Raw genomic sequence first — 14,157 nt, 5'->3', positions numbered from 1 at the left:
GTGGTCTAGCTGGAACAGGGCCACCCACCTAAGGGTCAGATAGACTGGTGGGAGGGGCAGAGTCAGTTGAGTGGTAGCCCTCAGTGAGTGAGGAGCTGGAAGTTGGAGCTCCCTGGGAGAAGTTGGCTAGGTCGTAGACAGTGGTCTGGGACCGAAGGAGTCGGAGACCCGGTTGCAGGGTATTGGAGAAAGGTGCCAGGCTTAGTTTAGGGGAACGGTCGGCACTGGAGTATCTAGTAACCGAACCGGTACCGAGCATGGCGTGGTACTGGACCCTAGATCAGGGAGTAGCCTCACGCACCCTGATAATTAACCTGTGGAGGATAGTATCTTTATGAACTTTCCCCAAGAGCTCAGAGATCGAAGGCATCAACACAACGAGGGGGATAGGGCTTTCCAGCTTATGCGGCCCACTGAAATCCCAAGTGTCAGCCATCGAGAGCACAGCTTCACTACTTAACAGTGGGGAGTGGGACCCCGACAGCTTCACGCATAGGAGTAACAACGAACACTAAAATTCAGCGCATGGAGGCAAGGTACAGATCATTAGCAATACCAAAGGGAGCGAACTCCCGGACGAGCTCCCCTGAAGCGGCAGCGGCACCCAGAGACTTGGTTTACCTTTGTGTCCGAGTCTGCTTTGTGGTCGCATCACTACCAACACCACCTGAGTACGCGGTCCTCCCCTGCTTCCAACCTGCACCACGCTCCCCTACACCTCCATCATCCAGAGTTCCGGGGCCTCTCCTACCCATGGAGGGAACGTCATCAGGCTGCCCCACTCCATCTCTCCCGGGTACTCCCATCGGCAGTGGCGGTACTCCCCTTACCGAAAACAACTGGTGGTGTTACAAACTCTTATCCCCTGTAAATACCACCTTTACATTTAAAGTGGCCGTGAGCCCCCGGGTCCGGAGACCCTCGAGACACAGCAAACCACGAATCCGAGCAGTTCGACCACTGCAGGGGCGGCATACCTCAAATTTCTGGAGTCACGAACAGGATTCGGACTGGGTCCACTAGCCTGGGTGACGTGCGCCTTGAAAATACAAGGTGCGGTATCAAAATTCCATTCCCGCCATTTTCCGCCATCTTTGGCGCCAAAAACGCTATCTTCCCGACCAAAAGAGCAAGAATCTGAAGCTCCGCCCCTCGTCCAGAGAGTGCAGCCGGAAGCTGGAGAGCTGGCTGCCGAAACCCAAGGGGGTGTGACGGGATGTAGCAGCAGAAGTGGAGCAGGGACGCCAGGACTCTGCCCATAAAGTTCCTGGACACCGCAGAGGCAAGATGGCGGCAGTAAGGGACTAGTCACTGGAGCGCTCTGCTCCTGGGACCGCGACCTGGATTGAACAAGAGACCGAGCAACTCTGCAAGAGGATGCGGACGCAGTTCCTCTACATCCTGGACCATTGGAGGGAAGAGATGAGGAGTCTGGCTATGGCGGTGCGGGCCGTGAGATGGAGGTCCTGCGCGTGGAGCAGGTAAGCAGCTACCCAGTCACGGTTGACCCGACCTAACCGGCCACGGGATCCGGTCTGCCCCCGGCCACCGCAAACACTCAGCTACCGCCACCCTCGCCCTCTGCAGTCCTGGCTGCGGAACAGCCGGTTTCTGTACCCCCCATAGCGGAGGCGGAGCCTGTGGAGATGCCAGCTCCACCGCCGCGTGGCATCCCGGTGACCGCTGGGGCCGGAGTCCATTTGCACCCAGTACCTGTAGGGGAGGCGAGGCCGGACGCCGACGCCCCCTATTGGCAAAGACAGCAGCAAAAGCTGCATCAAGAAATCACCACGAGAAAACAGTGATGACGGGAGATTGCTGCCCGCACCAGCAAAAAGAAACAGCACCTAAGGAACGCCACCTATTGGGTCAGAGGGCAGCGGTATCGTGGCCTAGTGGAGCGATTCGAGCGATTCGGCCCCGTTAAAGGATGGGGGTTTGTTGCAGAAGCAGGCTTCACAGCTGAGGTGTTCGTCTCTCGGAGAAATGTGGAGGAACACCTCCCAAAGGGGCACCCGGGCCGTAATCTAGAGCCAGGAGACATGGTGTCTTATTGTCGGCACTGTGGAGAGCGGGGCTGGTATGCCCTGGAGGTAAAGCGGCATGTCATGATTGATGAGAAGGTCATGCCATGTCACTGCCCCACCACCGTGCGGAGCTGCCGCCCCACCACCGTGCGGAGCTGCCGCCCCACCACCGTGCGGAGCTGCCGCCCCACCACCGTGCGGAGCTGCCGCCCCACCTACACCCCACCTACTGTCTCCTCCCCATAATCCTATAGAATGTAAGCCCGCAAGGGCAGGGCCCTCTTCCCTCTGTACTAGTCTGTCTACTGTAACTTGTATATGTATTTTGTATGTAACCCCCTTCTCATGTACAGCACCATAGAATCAATGGTGCTCTATAAATAAATAATAATAATAATAATAATAATGCCAGCCTCTACAGTGAATTACCAGTGGCAATGGTAGCGGGACCCGGCTACCCCATGTATAAAGTTAAAGTTTAAGTTTTTATGCTGCTAATGTTGAAAATGTGATTGATTGCCAATGTTTGAAAAATAATACCAATTACCCAAGTACCTCATCTGATTTATAGTTTGGACCCAGTGCATGGACCGTGTTCTATTTTTGTTTCTAAGTAATATGGACCATAGCTGCAGGACTGGCAGCAGCCAGCACGAACTTGTGTATTGTATATAGTTGCGCCTCGTGCACCCACCAGAGTCGTCTTTATCACCTCCAGGATTTCAATACCGTCTCAAAGAACCGGGGGATGCAGATTGTTTGGGTGGCAGGTGGAAGGGAGAGGGACAATGAGAATGGACTGTTGCAGGAAGGGGCTGCAGCGGAGTAGGCTGAGCCACCGGCTACTGCTACAACCAGTAGCGTTCCCATGGTTCTTATAAACATGAACTCTGAGAGTTTTTTATGCAATGTTTAAGTGATGTGCGGGATGAGAAATTGCTACATTAAAAATGTTATTTCCCTTTTCTTTCAGTTAAAACAAAAATAAACCTCTGGGTATCCTGTAGCTCAGTGACGAGCTACGTTTAACCAAGGGGGAATGTGATGCCCCTGAACTAGTCAGGGTGTCACAGGGTACTACACTCTATCTTTTGGTGCAGGGCATGGTTCTGGGATCCTAACTTTTGGTATTGCTCCATCAGCATGCAAATCCTAGTCACACCTCACACCACACCCTGTCAGGCATACCAGTGGGTGGTCTAGCTGGAACAGGGCCACCCGCCTAAGGGTCAGACAGACTGGTGGGAGGGGCAGAGTCAGTTGAGTGGTAGCCCTCAGTGAGTGAGGAGCTGGGAGTTGGAGCTCCCTGGGAGAAGTTGGCTAGGTCGCAGACGGTAGTCTGGGACAGAAGGAGTCAGAGACCCGGCCGCAGGGTATTGGAGAAAGCTGTCAGGCTTAGTTTATGGGAACGGTCGGCACCGGAGTACCTAGTAACCGAATCGGTACCGAGCATGGCAGGGTACTGGACCCTAGATCAGGGAGTAGCTTCAAGCAGCCTGATAATTAACCTGTGGAGGATAGTATCTTAATGAACTTTCCCCAAGAGCTCAGAGATCGAAGGCATCAACACAACGAGGGGGATAGGGTTTTCCAGCTTATGCGGACCACTGAAATCCCAAGTGTCAGCCATCGAGAGCACAGCTTCGCTACTTAACAGTGGGGAGTGGGACCCCGACAGCTTCAAACATAGGGGTCACAACGAACACTAAAATTCAGTGCATGGAGGCAAGGTACAGATCATCAGCAATACCAAAGGGAGCGGACTCCCGGACGAGCTCCCCTGAAGCGGCAGCGGCACCCAGAGACTTGGTTTACCTTTGTGTCAGAGTCTGCTTTACGGTCGCATCACTACCAACACCACCTGAGTGAGTACGCTGTCCTCCCCTGCTTCCAACCTGCACCACACTCCCCTACACCTCCATCATCCAGAGTCCCGGGGCCTCTCCTACCCGTGGAGGGAACATCATCTGGCTGCCCCACTTCATCTCCCCAGGTACTCTCATCGGCAGCGGCGGTACTCCCCTTAACCCCTTTACATTTGAAGTGGCCGCGAGCCCCCGGATCCGGAGACCCTCAAGCCACAGCAAACCTCGGATCCGAGCGGTTCGACTGCTGCAGGGGCGGCACAAATGCAGAAGACAAAATAAAGTATCATCCGATAGGAAGGAGACTACCACATTACCACAAGAGGATGTTCCCTAGGGTCCTGGGGACAGAAAATGTATTTATTTATTTATTTTTCTGGTTCTGTTTGTTTGCAAACAGGTCTATTTCCGGCTGCCCACATAGGTCCGTTATCTGTGCAAATACTGACTGATTTGGAGCCCATTCTCCCTGTCTTGGCCGATTGCGGCTTAGGAAGTCTGTTTCGCAGATTTCTATCCCTCTTGTGAAACGCTGGTAATAACTGCAGGTGCTCCTCTCTTAGCTGAAATATATGGTTGATTGCCTCTAATAAGGGCCGGGAACGAATTCTACCCTAATGGTTCATGTAGGCTACCGTCCAGAACTTTCCTTTAGTGTTAATTGTCCCTCCAGGGTTACCTTGCTTTCTAGAATATTCCACTGTAATACTCTGGTATGCATTTGGACCCAGTGGACTGCAGGGATGCATGAGGTTATTGACCCCGCGAGAGACATGGTCCGATTGAGAGACATGACAGGAGATATCGCTTCTTAGAACTGATTGCGAATCTTCATCATTTTATCCTCTGGAAGATGACATTCCTGAGTCCTTGAGACTAGGACGAGTGCCAAGAACACTTGCACCCTCTGTGGCTCCAATCTTGATTTTTCTAGATCCATCAACCAACCCAGGTTTCTCCTGATGGCGCAGACTTTTTGTATTTGGGCTTTGCACTTGCAATATGATGCGTCCAAATTCAGGAAATCCTCCAGATACAAGATTAGCAATGTGTCCCTCTCCGACAGGTGGACCATTACTTGCGCTACCAGTTTGGTGAAAGTTTGCGGGGCTACAGATGACCCAAAGAGGAGGGTCCTGTACTGAAAATATTGAACTGCCCATTTTATATATATGGCCATTGTAAGGGACTTCTGGTAATTGCTGAGGGCACATTATGATACACATCTGTCAAGACCAGGATCGCTATATAATGCCTGGGAAAAAGCATTTTTATTGTGGACCTGATGGTCTTCATCTTGAAGGTCTTTGTTCTTATATAAGTGTTCAGGCCCTTCTGAGTGATTATGGTTCTGAACGACCCATCCAATCTTCCTTTATTAAGAAGAGAGAGGAATAATATTTCCTCCCTTAGTCGTGGACAGGGACCTCCGAGGGAATCGATTTTTCCAACAGGTCCAATATCTATGCTTCCAGTGCCTGATGTTCTATTAGGGATGTTCTGAGGGATGTGAACACGAACCGCTGGGGAGCATTTTCCGGAATTCCAATCTTACTGGTCATGAGACTTGGTACACACGATTACGGGCATGCGAGTCATCAGAATGCGCCCATATGGTTGCGCACCTGGGATAAGCATGGCAGCCTGTCCAGAACACCTCGGGGGTTCTGCGGCTTGCGCACACACTCGATGTAAAAGCCCACCTCGGGCCACCTCGGCACCTCCAGGGCCCCTCGCTCCAGCCATAGCAGGGACCCTTCTGCTGCCCGTTTCAGCAAGCAAGGCCTGGAATCTTCTGTGTTGTTTTTTTTTTACTAGTCATTGGAAGGGCTTCTTCTCTCTTGGAACATAAATCCTTGGTCCCCCGGTCCATATTCCTTCTTCCCTGGTGTCCGGCTTTCTCCAAGATGTCATCCAACAGCGGAGAGAATAACAATTCTCCCTCGCATGGAATGTAGCATAGCCTTGACTTAGCCTACATATCCTCAAGCCAATATTTAAGTCGCATTGACTATGCTGCAGATCTTGCTGCCAGTCGTGCTGAGTCTGCCGACGCAGCTGAATGGAATGAAATGCCACTACACCACGCATCAACAGGATCATGGACAAGATATCCTCCCTGGGTACCTTGTCCTGGAGCTGCTTTTCAAGATAATTCAGCCAGTCGGGATCCCTGATAAGTGACCCAAGTTTTTCCATTGATAGAGAAGGCTCAACGCTTCCCTGAACATGATGTCCTCCACAGTCTTGCGGGCTTTCAGCTCGATTATGCCCAAGGTGGATCTAACCGCTCTGACCATCCTATCTGTACCCACTATAGGGAAGAAATGGTGCCCCCCAATATCCGTGTCAGAGGACCTGTAAGTTCCCTCAGATCTGTACGACTTACTTGACTGAGGGAAAGGTCTTTTAAGTCTCTTTTTCCCTCCATTCTCCTCCTTTCACTGACACAGGGATCCCAAAGGAGCTTTTTTTTTTTTTTTTAATTGATCTTAAACTCAGAAATGTTGGCGCCTACTGGAAAGTCTCTACAGTAAATGCATTCAATATTTGGTCGGGGCTCCTCTTGAATTATTGCATTAATACGGAGTGGAATGGAGGCGATCAGCCTGTGGCACTGTTGAGATGTTATGGAAGATGTTATGGGTTTTTTTTTATCTAATTAACATCTTGAAGAGAAGGGTTTTGCTCATAGACCATCTGCTGCATCATAAGTGACACCCCATTTTGGGCCAGGAACTGGGTAACTTTCCCTGCAGAGGGCGCCACCTGTCTTTGTACTTCACAAGACTATTTCTGGGTTCTGGGCCTCTCCTAACAAAGCACCATAGGAGAAAAGGGGGAGTCCTTTATAAAGTGAACTTTCACAATTACCAAAAGAATGTCATTAAGGGTACCGGATAAGGAGGAGAAATCGGGTCAGGTGACGCATTTCCTTTTGAGGCTGTGGACCCCGGCCCGGGTCCTCTTTACCAGATCCATGACTTTGCTGGAGGGTTCCCCTGGTGCCACGCATGGACCGTCCATTCGGGATGAAACCAGTCTTACCATGCCGCTTCTGTTGGCCTTCTTTGCCTACCTAGTCTGGTTTAATCTCCCCCTTGCCAGTGGAAATAACAGGCTGGAGCCAAAGAAGCACTCCACTGGCAGTCAGACCGCACTTTCAAACAAGTGCAGGACCTGCCAGATACAGCCCTCTCCTCCACGTCTCCTCCAGTGTCCAAAAAGTGCTAACCGCCTTCCGGTCATGTGACTCCGGTCACATGATCCCGGGTGCGCACGTCATCAGTATGCACCCACATGGATGCGCACCTCACGCACCTGCACCCGGGATAAGCTCGGCAGCCTGTCCAGAACACTCCGGGGGTGGTGCGGCTCACGTCTGCACGGGACGTGACAGCCCCCGTGGGCCCACTGCAGTGCTTCCAGAACCCCTCGCTCCAGCCATAGCAGGGACCCTTCCACTGCCTGTACCGGTGAGCGAGGCCTGGTATCTTCTTTCTTCCTGGTTAGCAAGGCTCCAAAGATTCCCTCTCCTAGTATAGGAAACCAACTGATGCGTGGGAGAGGTACTGCCCTTTTTATTCAGTAGGTTTCATATCCTCTCTCTCCATTGTGCTGTCATGCGTGAGAGGAATAATTGAGCTCTTTGGCATTATCTCAACTCGCCGTGTTTGGAGGAAGAGAAATTTTGCCTATGACCCAAACAACACCATTCCCACTGTCAAGCATGTAGACAGAAACCTTATGTTTTGGGGTGTTTCTCTGCTAAGGGCACAGGACTACGTCACCACATCAATGGGACAATGGATGGAGCTATGTACCGTAAAAGCCCAAGTGACCAGCTCCTTCCCTCTGCCAGGACATTAAAAATGGGTCGTGCCTGGGTCTTCCAGCACGACAATGACCCAAAATATACAGCCAAGGCAACAAAGGAGTGGCTCAAAAAGAAGCACATTAAGGTCATAGAGTGGCCTAACTTGTCTCCAGACCTTAATCCCATAGAAAACGTATGGAGGGAGCTGAAGCTCCGAGTTGCCAAGTGACAGCCTCAAAATCTTAGTGATTAAAGATGACCTTCAAAGAGGAGTGCACCAAAATTCCTCCAGACATGTGCGCAAACCTCATCATCAACTACAAAAAAAATGTCTGACTGCTGTGCTTGCCAACAAAGGTCTTGCCACCAAGTATTAAGTCTTTGTAACGCTTGTCACTACCTTACGAGGTCACATGAAGGGTAGTCAGGAGAGCCAGGGTTTGGTAACAGGAGGTCACGTATAATCATAAAGGGTAAACAGAGAAGTAATCAGGGCACAGTCCGAGGGTCACAATACCAGAAGAGCACGTAGTAGTAAAAGGGAGCAAGGAAAGAAATAGTCAGATAACGGTTCGGGGTTCAAGACTGGAAAGCGCAATGGGAATAGGGAACAGGCAGAGTGAAGTCCAATAACAGTCCGGGGTCAGAATACCAAGATCAGAATGCTAGCAGACACACAAACTATGGCAACACAGCAGAGCCAGAGAATACAACTGGAAAAGTTCTGGGGGAGCATGCTCAGTAAAGAAGTCTGAGTAATTACCCGGAAGATGGAACAGCTGAGTAACCAACACCTCCCAGACTCAACTTGGACTCCAGTATAGTGACTAAGCTACTAATTTATTAACAAGGATGGCGCCGCAGATCATCTCCAAAGGCAAGATGCTCTGCACAAGGAATGGACACACTGTCAATTATGTAAGCGCCACAGAGCATCTCCAGGTCTGTGAGATGCTCTGCATAGATAATCGTGACAGTCTTGTTTGCCAGACGATCAAATACTTATTTCTCTCTGCAAAATGCAAATAAATTTATATAAATTTATACAATGTGATTTTCTGGATTTTATTTTTGATATTCTATCTTTCACTGTTAAAATTATAAATATGCAATACCAAAAGACACGGACAATACCATGCCATGTTCGCAATATGGATAAAGCCATATACAGACTGTTTATAGCAAAAGAAAAGAAAATTCTGTACAACGACTTAAATGCAAAAAAGATTAAATTTTATTAACATAATAGCATAAGAGCAATAGAAAAATGTGTAATATTAAAATTACAGAGACAAGTGGTGAGTACCAGCAGATGGCGCCCTCACCTCACAATAGGTGCGTGGTAGCACACTGAGAGTCAAACAGCACACTGACGGCTGGAAAAGCCAGATAATATAAAGCTAAGGTGTGCTGGAGATCACACAGTGCCCTGTGAAAGTTATTCAAACACACAAAGTGTAATGGTACATATAAACAAAGCACTAAAAGAGTACAGAGTGCAGCCTAACATACCTATATGCGAGATGAGCGCCCAGATCCCCGACCTATAGGTTTCGGTGTAACTCCTTCTTCCGGGGGTGGTCTCTAATTAAAAAGTCTATCCTTATTATAAAGGGTGAACATCCAATCAGCATCCATGTCAGTCCAAGCCAATCAGACCTCACAATATGTATTAATCGAATCTAATAGGCGAATCGATTCTATGGGCTGTGACGTAACTGACACGTGGGCGCCCAGTAGCAACGATCTTGTTATCATAGAATTTACTCTAACACAGGCGCCTGCGTCACGGTTTCTGGGCGTGTGGGCGCACGTGGGTACTATGATCATATCCCCGTGAGTCATATGATGCGGACGCCTCTATGGCAGTGACACGACGCCGTACGTCACGGTACTTCCGGTATGGCGTCACCAGTTGTCGGCAATATGCTATGCCTCTTGGTATGTAGTTACACGTGGGGGCTTTTAGCCACACCCCCATGAGTTACGCGTTGTTCACATCCTTATGCTGGTGATGCGATGACTATGTTATTAGACTTCTGGCACACCATCACTGATAGGGCGTGGATAATTTCTGCACCTTGGGTCAGCTCCCAATGTTAGTGGACCTTGTATTCTACCATAGAGAGGTAATACATATTGTGAGGTCTGATTGTCTTGGACTGACATGGATGCTGATTGGATGTTCACCCTTTATAAGGACAGACTTTTTAATTAGAGACCACCCCCGGAAGAAGGAGTTACACCGAAACCTATAGGTCGGGGATCTGGGCTCTCATCTCGCATATAGGTATGTTAGGCTGCACTCTGTACTCTTTTAGTGCTTTATTTATATGTACCATTACACTTTGTGTGTTTGAATAACTTTCACAGGGCACTGTGTGATCTCCAGCACACCTTAGCTTTATATTTTCTGGCTTTTCCAGCCGTCAGTGTGCTGTCTGACTCTCAGTGTGCTACCACGCACCTATTATGAGGTGAGGGCGCTATCTGCTGATACTCACCACTTGTCTCTGTAATTTTAATATTACACATTTTTCTATTGCTCTTATGCTATTATATTAATAAAATTTAATCTTTTTTGCATTGAAGTCGTTGTACAGAATTTTCTTTTTTTTCACTGTTAAAATTAACCTACCCTTAAAATTATAGATTGTTCATGTCTTGGTCAGTGGCAAACTTACAAAATCAACAAGGGATCAAATAATTATTTCCCCAACTGTAAGTTGTATTGTATATGACAGCTGCTGCAAAATCCAAGGATCAAAAAGATAAACATTGACAAGATAACGGGAAGAAAACGTGGTCTCTCCTTGCTGCTGTGGATGCATAAGAAGAGGACAAGATCTATTGTGGTCTAGTGTTGTCAGACCTCAGCAAGGGAACACCCAACATGCAGTACAAGAGGAGGAGTACCCCAGGAAAGAAGGAAAGGAAGGCCCTGATGATAGGGAGAGGGGTCACCCACCTAACTCACCTGTGTCTGATCACTGAGCTCTCTAATGCCCCTAGACAGGTCCTTGCCTCCGCGACTGATCTGGTGTCCAAGCCCTGGCTGACTCTGGGCTAGGCCTGACTAGTGAGCAGGCCTGTAAGAAACTAGTCTTACTACTAAAATAAAGATAACACAAAGAAGGGGAGACAAACCAGGAAGACAACAAACTGAACTCCAATTCTCCTCCTGAGAGGGACTACCAAACATGCTGTTAAGAGAACCCTAGCTTACTCCGAGACAACTCCTTCACAAATCAGCATAGATTGAACTATAGCCGGCATAATAGAGATAAGGGTATGTGCCCACGATTAGGACTCGCTATGTTCAGAACACAGCGAGTCCTGACCAGCGGGGCCGCATGTCTCCTCCACAGGAGATGGCAGCTGAGTGTGCCCACGATCAGGGTTCGGTGTGCTGCGGTCTCCTGCTTGTGTTCTCCCTACGGAGGATGCATGCGATTCCACAGCAAACAATTGACATGCTGCAGTCTGGAAAGACGAACCACAGGTCAGTGTTTGCTGTGGAAAAAAGAAGCACAGTGGGCACGGGATTTCTAGAAATGTCGTCCACTATGCTTGTACTGTACACCACAGTGTTTTGGATGCAGCTGAAGCATGCTGCGTCCAAAATGCTGCAAATGCTGATCGTGAGCACGAACCTTAGGGCTATGAGCGCACAGTGTGTTTTTCGTGGCGTTTTTTGTGTTTTTCGGGTGCGTTTTTGGTCAGAAAACTGCATGACTTTGCTTCCACAGCAAAGTCTATGAGTTTTCATTTTTGCTGTCCGCACAGTGCTTTTTTTTTAGCTGCGTTTATGAGGTGAAAAAAAAGCAACATGTCAATACTTTTCTGCGTTTTTCTGCATTTTTCCACCCATGCAAATATAGCGCCCCTGAATACATCAGGGTGCTACAGGGAACTGCATCCTGTCACCCAGGGTGCAGGGCCTACCCCCCATGGTTCCAGGTTCTCAACAATGGTTTCACTAACATCCACACTACAAATCCCAACCACACCTCACACCATGACCTGTACAGACACACCAGCGGGTTGGTCAAGTTGGAGCACGGCCGCCCAACTAGGGGTCAGGCAGACTGGTGGGAGGGGAGACGAGAGAGAACAGTGTTAGACCTCAAAGAGTGAGGAGCTGGGGAGTTGTAGCTCCCAGTAAGGCGACAGGTTGGGTCGCAGACGGTGGTCCGGGACCACAGGAGTCGGGGACCGGTATCAGGAACTCTCGACAGGGGTGTGACGTACGCAGTCTAGGAGGACTTTTGGCACCAGAAAGCCCAGTTACCTTACCGGTATCGAGCACGGCGGGGTACAGGACCCTAGATCAGGGAAGAGCTTCAGGCGCCTTGATAATTAACCTGTGGAGGATAGTCTCTTTATGAACTTTCCCCAAGAGCTCAGAGATTAAAGGCATCAGCACAACGCGGGGATAGGGCTCTCGAAAGCACACAACCCACTAAAATCCCAACTGCCAGCCATCAAGAGCACAGCTGCAATACACACGGGTAGCGGGGCCCCGAAAGCTTCAAGCCGAGGGGCCACAACAGCCAATCAATTTGTGCACTGAGGCAGGGCTCCGGACTTACCAAGTGACACCGGTGGGAGCGGGACCTGGACGAGCTCCCCCGCAGAGACTGCGATACCTAGAGACTTTGGTTTACTATCTGTGTGAGTGTCTGCTTATTCCACCTAATCCAGCACCAAGACTACCGCAGTGAGTAACCTGACCCCTGCACCCTGCTTTCCCAAGGCCGTGCCACCCGATCACCAACCCTGCTTATCCCCACCATCCAGGGCCTTCCCTACCTGCGGAGGGACTGACACCTTGCTGCCCCCACACCATCTGCTCCGGTACTCCCTTCGGCAGCGGCGGTACTTCCCTTACCACAACCCGCAGGTTTATCCCCTGTAAATACTCCCTTTACATTCCAGTGGCCGCAAGCCCCCGGGTCCAGAGACCCTCGAGCCACAGCAACCCCGGATCCGAGCAGTTCAACTGCTGCAGGGGCGGCACACCTCGAATACCTGGCGTCACAAAGAGGATAAGAACTGGGCCTGCTAACTCTAGTGACGTGCGCCTTACAGAACTGTCCAAATCTGAAAAGTGACTGTAAAATTACCTTGCCGCCATCTTGCCCGCCATATCTTGGCGCCAAAAACAATAACTGCACCATCATCCCCAGCGAAAGAGCATGAAGCCGAAGCTCCGCCCCTTGTCCAGAGAGATTGGTGACGAGAACCAAGGGGGGGGGGGGGTGACAGGATGTAAGAGCGGAGGTGGGCGCAGGGACGCCAGGACTCTGCTCATAAGTTCCTGGAACTTGCAACAAGATGTCGGCGCCAAGGGACTGGTCACCAGAATGTGCTGTTCCTGGGACAGCTACCTGGATTGAAGAGAAGATGGAGCGACTCTGCAGGATGATGCGGACGCAGTTCCTGTTCCTGCTGGACGACTGGACAGTTGAGATGAGGAGCGTGACCACGGCGGTGCGGGCCCGTAAAGAAGATGCCCTGCGTGTGGAGCGGGTAAGCAGTAACCCAATACTGGTTGATCCGGCCTACCCGGCCGCGGAATCCGTTCTGCCCCCGGCCACCGCAATAGCCATACCACCTCCTCCAGCAGATGTCTTGCAGAGGGATGCAGCAGTCTTGAAATTGCCAAACTTTTTAAGCGTGATCACCGAACAATCAAGCGTTTCATGGCAAATAGCCAACAGGGTAACAAGAAGCGTGTTGGGCAAAAAAGGCGCAAAATAACTGCCCATGAATTGAGGAAAATCAAGCGTGAAGCTGCCAAGATGCTGTTTGCCACCAGTTTAACCATATTTAAGAGGTGCAACGTTACTGTAAGAGCAAAAAGCACAAGGTGTGCCGTACTCAGGGACATGGCCAAGGTAAGAAAGGCTGAAAAATGACGACCTTTGAACAAGAAACATAAGAAAACGTCAAGACTGGGCGAAGAAATATCTCACGACTGATTTTTCAAAGGTTTTATGGACTGATGAAATGAGAGTGACTCTTGATGGGTCAGATGGATGGGCCAGAGGCTGGATCAGTAAAGGGCAGAGAGCTCCACTCCGACTCAGACGCCAGCAAGGTGGAGGTGGGGTACTGGTATGGGCTGGTATCATCAAAGATGAACTTGTGGGACCTTTTCGGGTTGAGGATGGAGTGAAGCTCAACTCCCAGACCTACTGCCAGTTTCTGGAAGAAAACTTCTTCAAGCAGTGGTACAGGAAGAAGTCAGTATCGTTCAAGAAAAACATGATTTTCATGTAGGACAATGCTCCATCACATGCATCCAAGTACTCCACTGCGTGGCTGGCCAGTAAAGGTCTAAAAGATGAAAAAATAATGACATGGCCCCCTTGTTCACCTGATCTGAACCCCATAGTGAACCTGTGGTCCCTCATAAAATGTGAGATCTACAGGGAGGGAAAAC

This window comes from Anomaloglossus baeobatrachus, chromosome 3, assembly GCF_048569485.1.
Source record: "Anomaloglossus baeobatrachus isolate aAnoBae1 chromosome 3, aAnoBae1.hap1, whole genome shotgun sequence".
In the NCBI taxonomy this organism is placed as follows: domain Eukaryota; kingdom Metazoa; phylum Chordata; class Amphibia; order Anura; family Aromobatidae; genus Anomaloglossus; species Anomaloglossus baeobatrachus.
Note: the sequence above shows the minus strand (reverse complement) of the source record.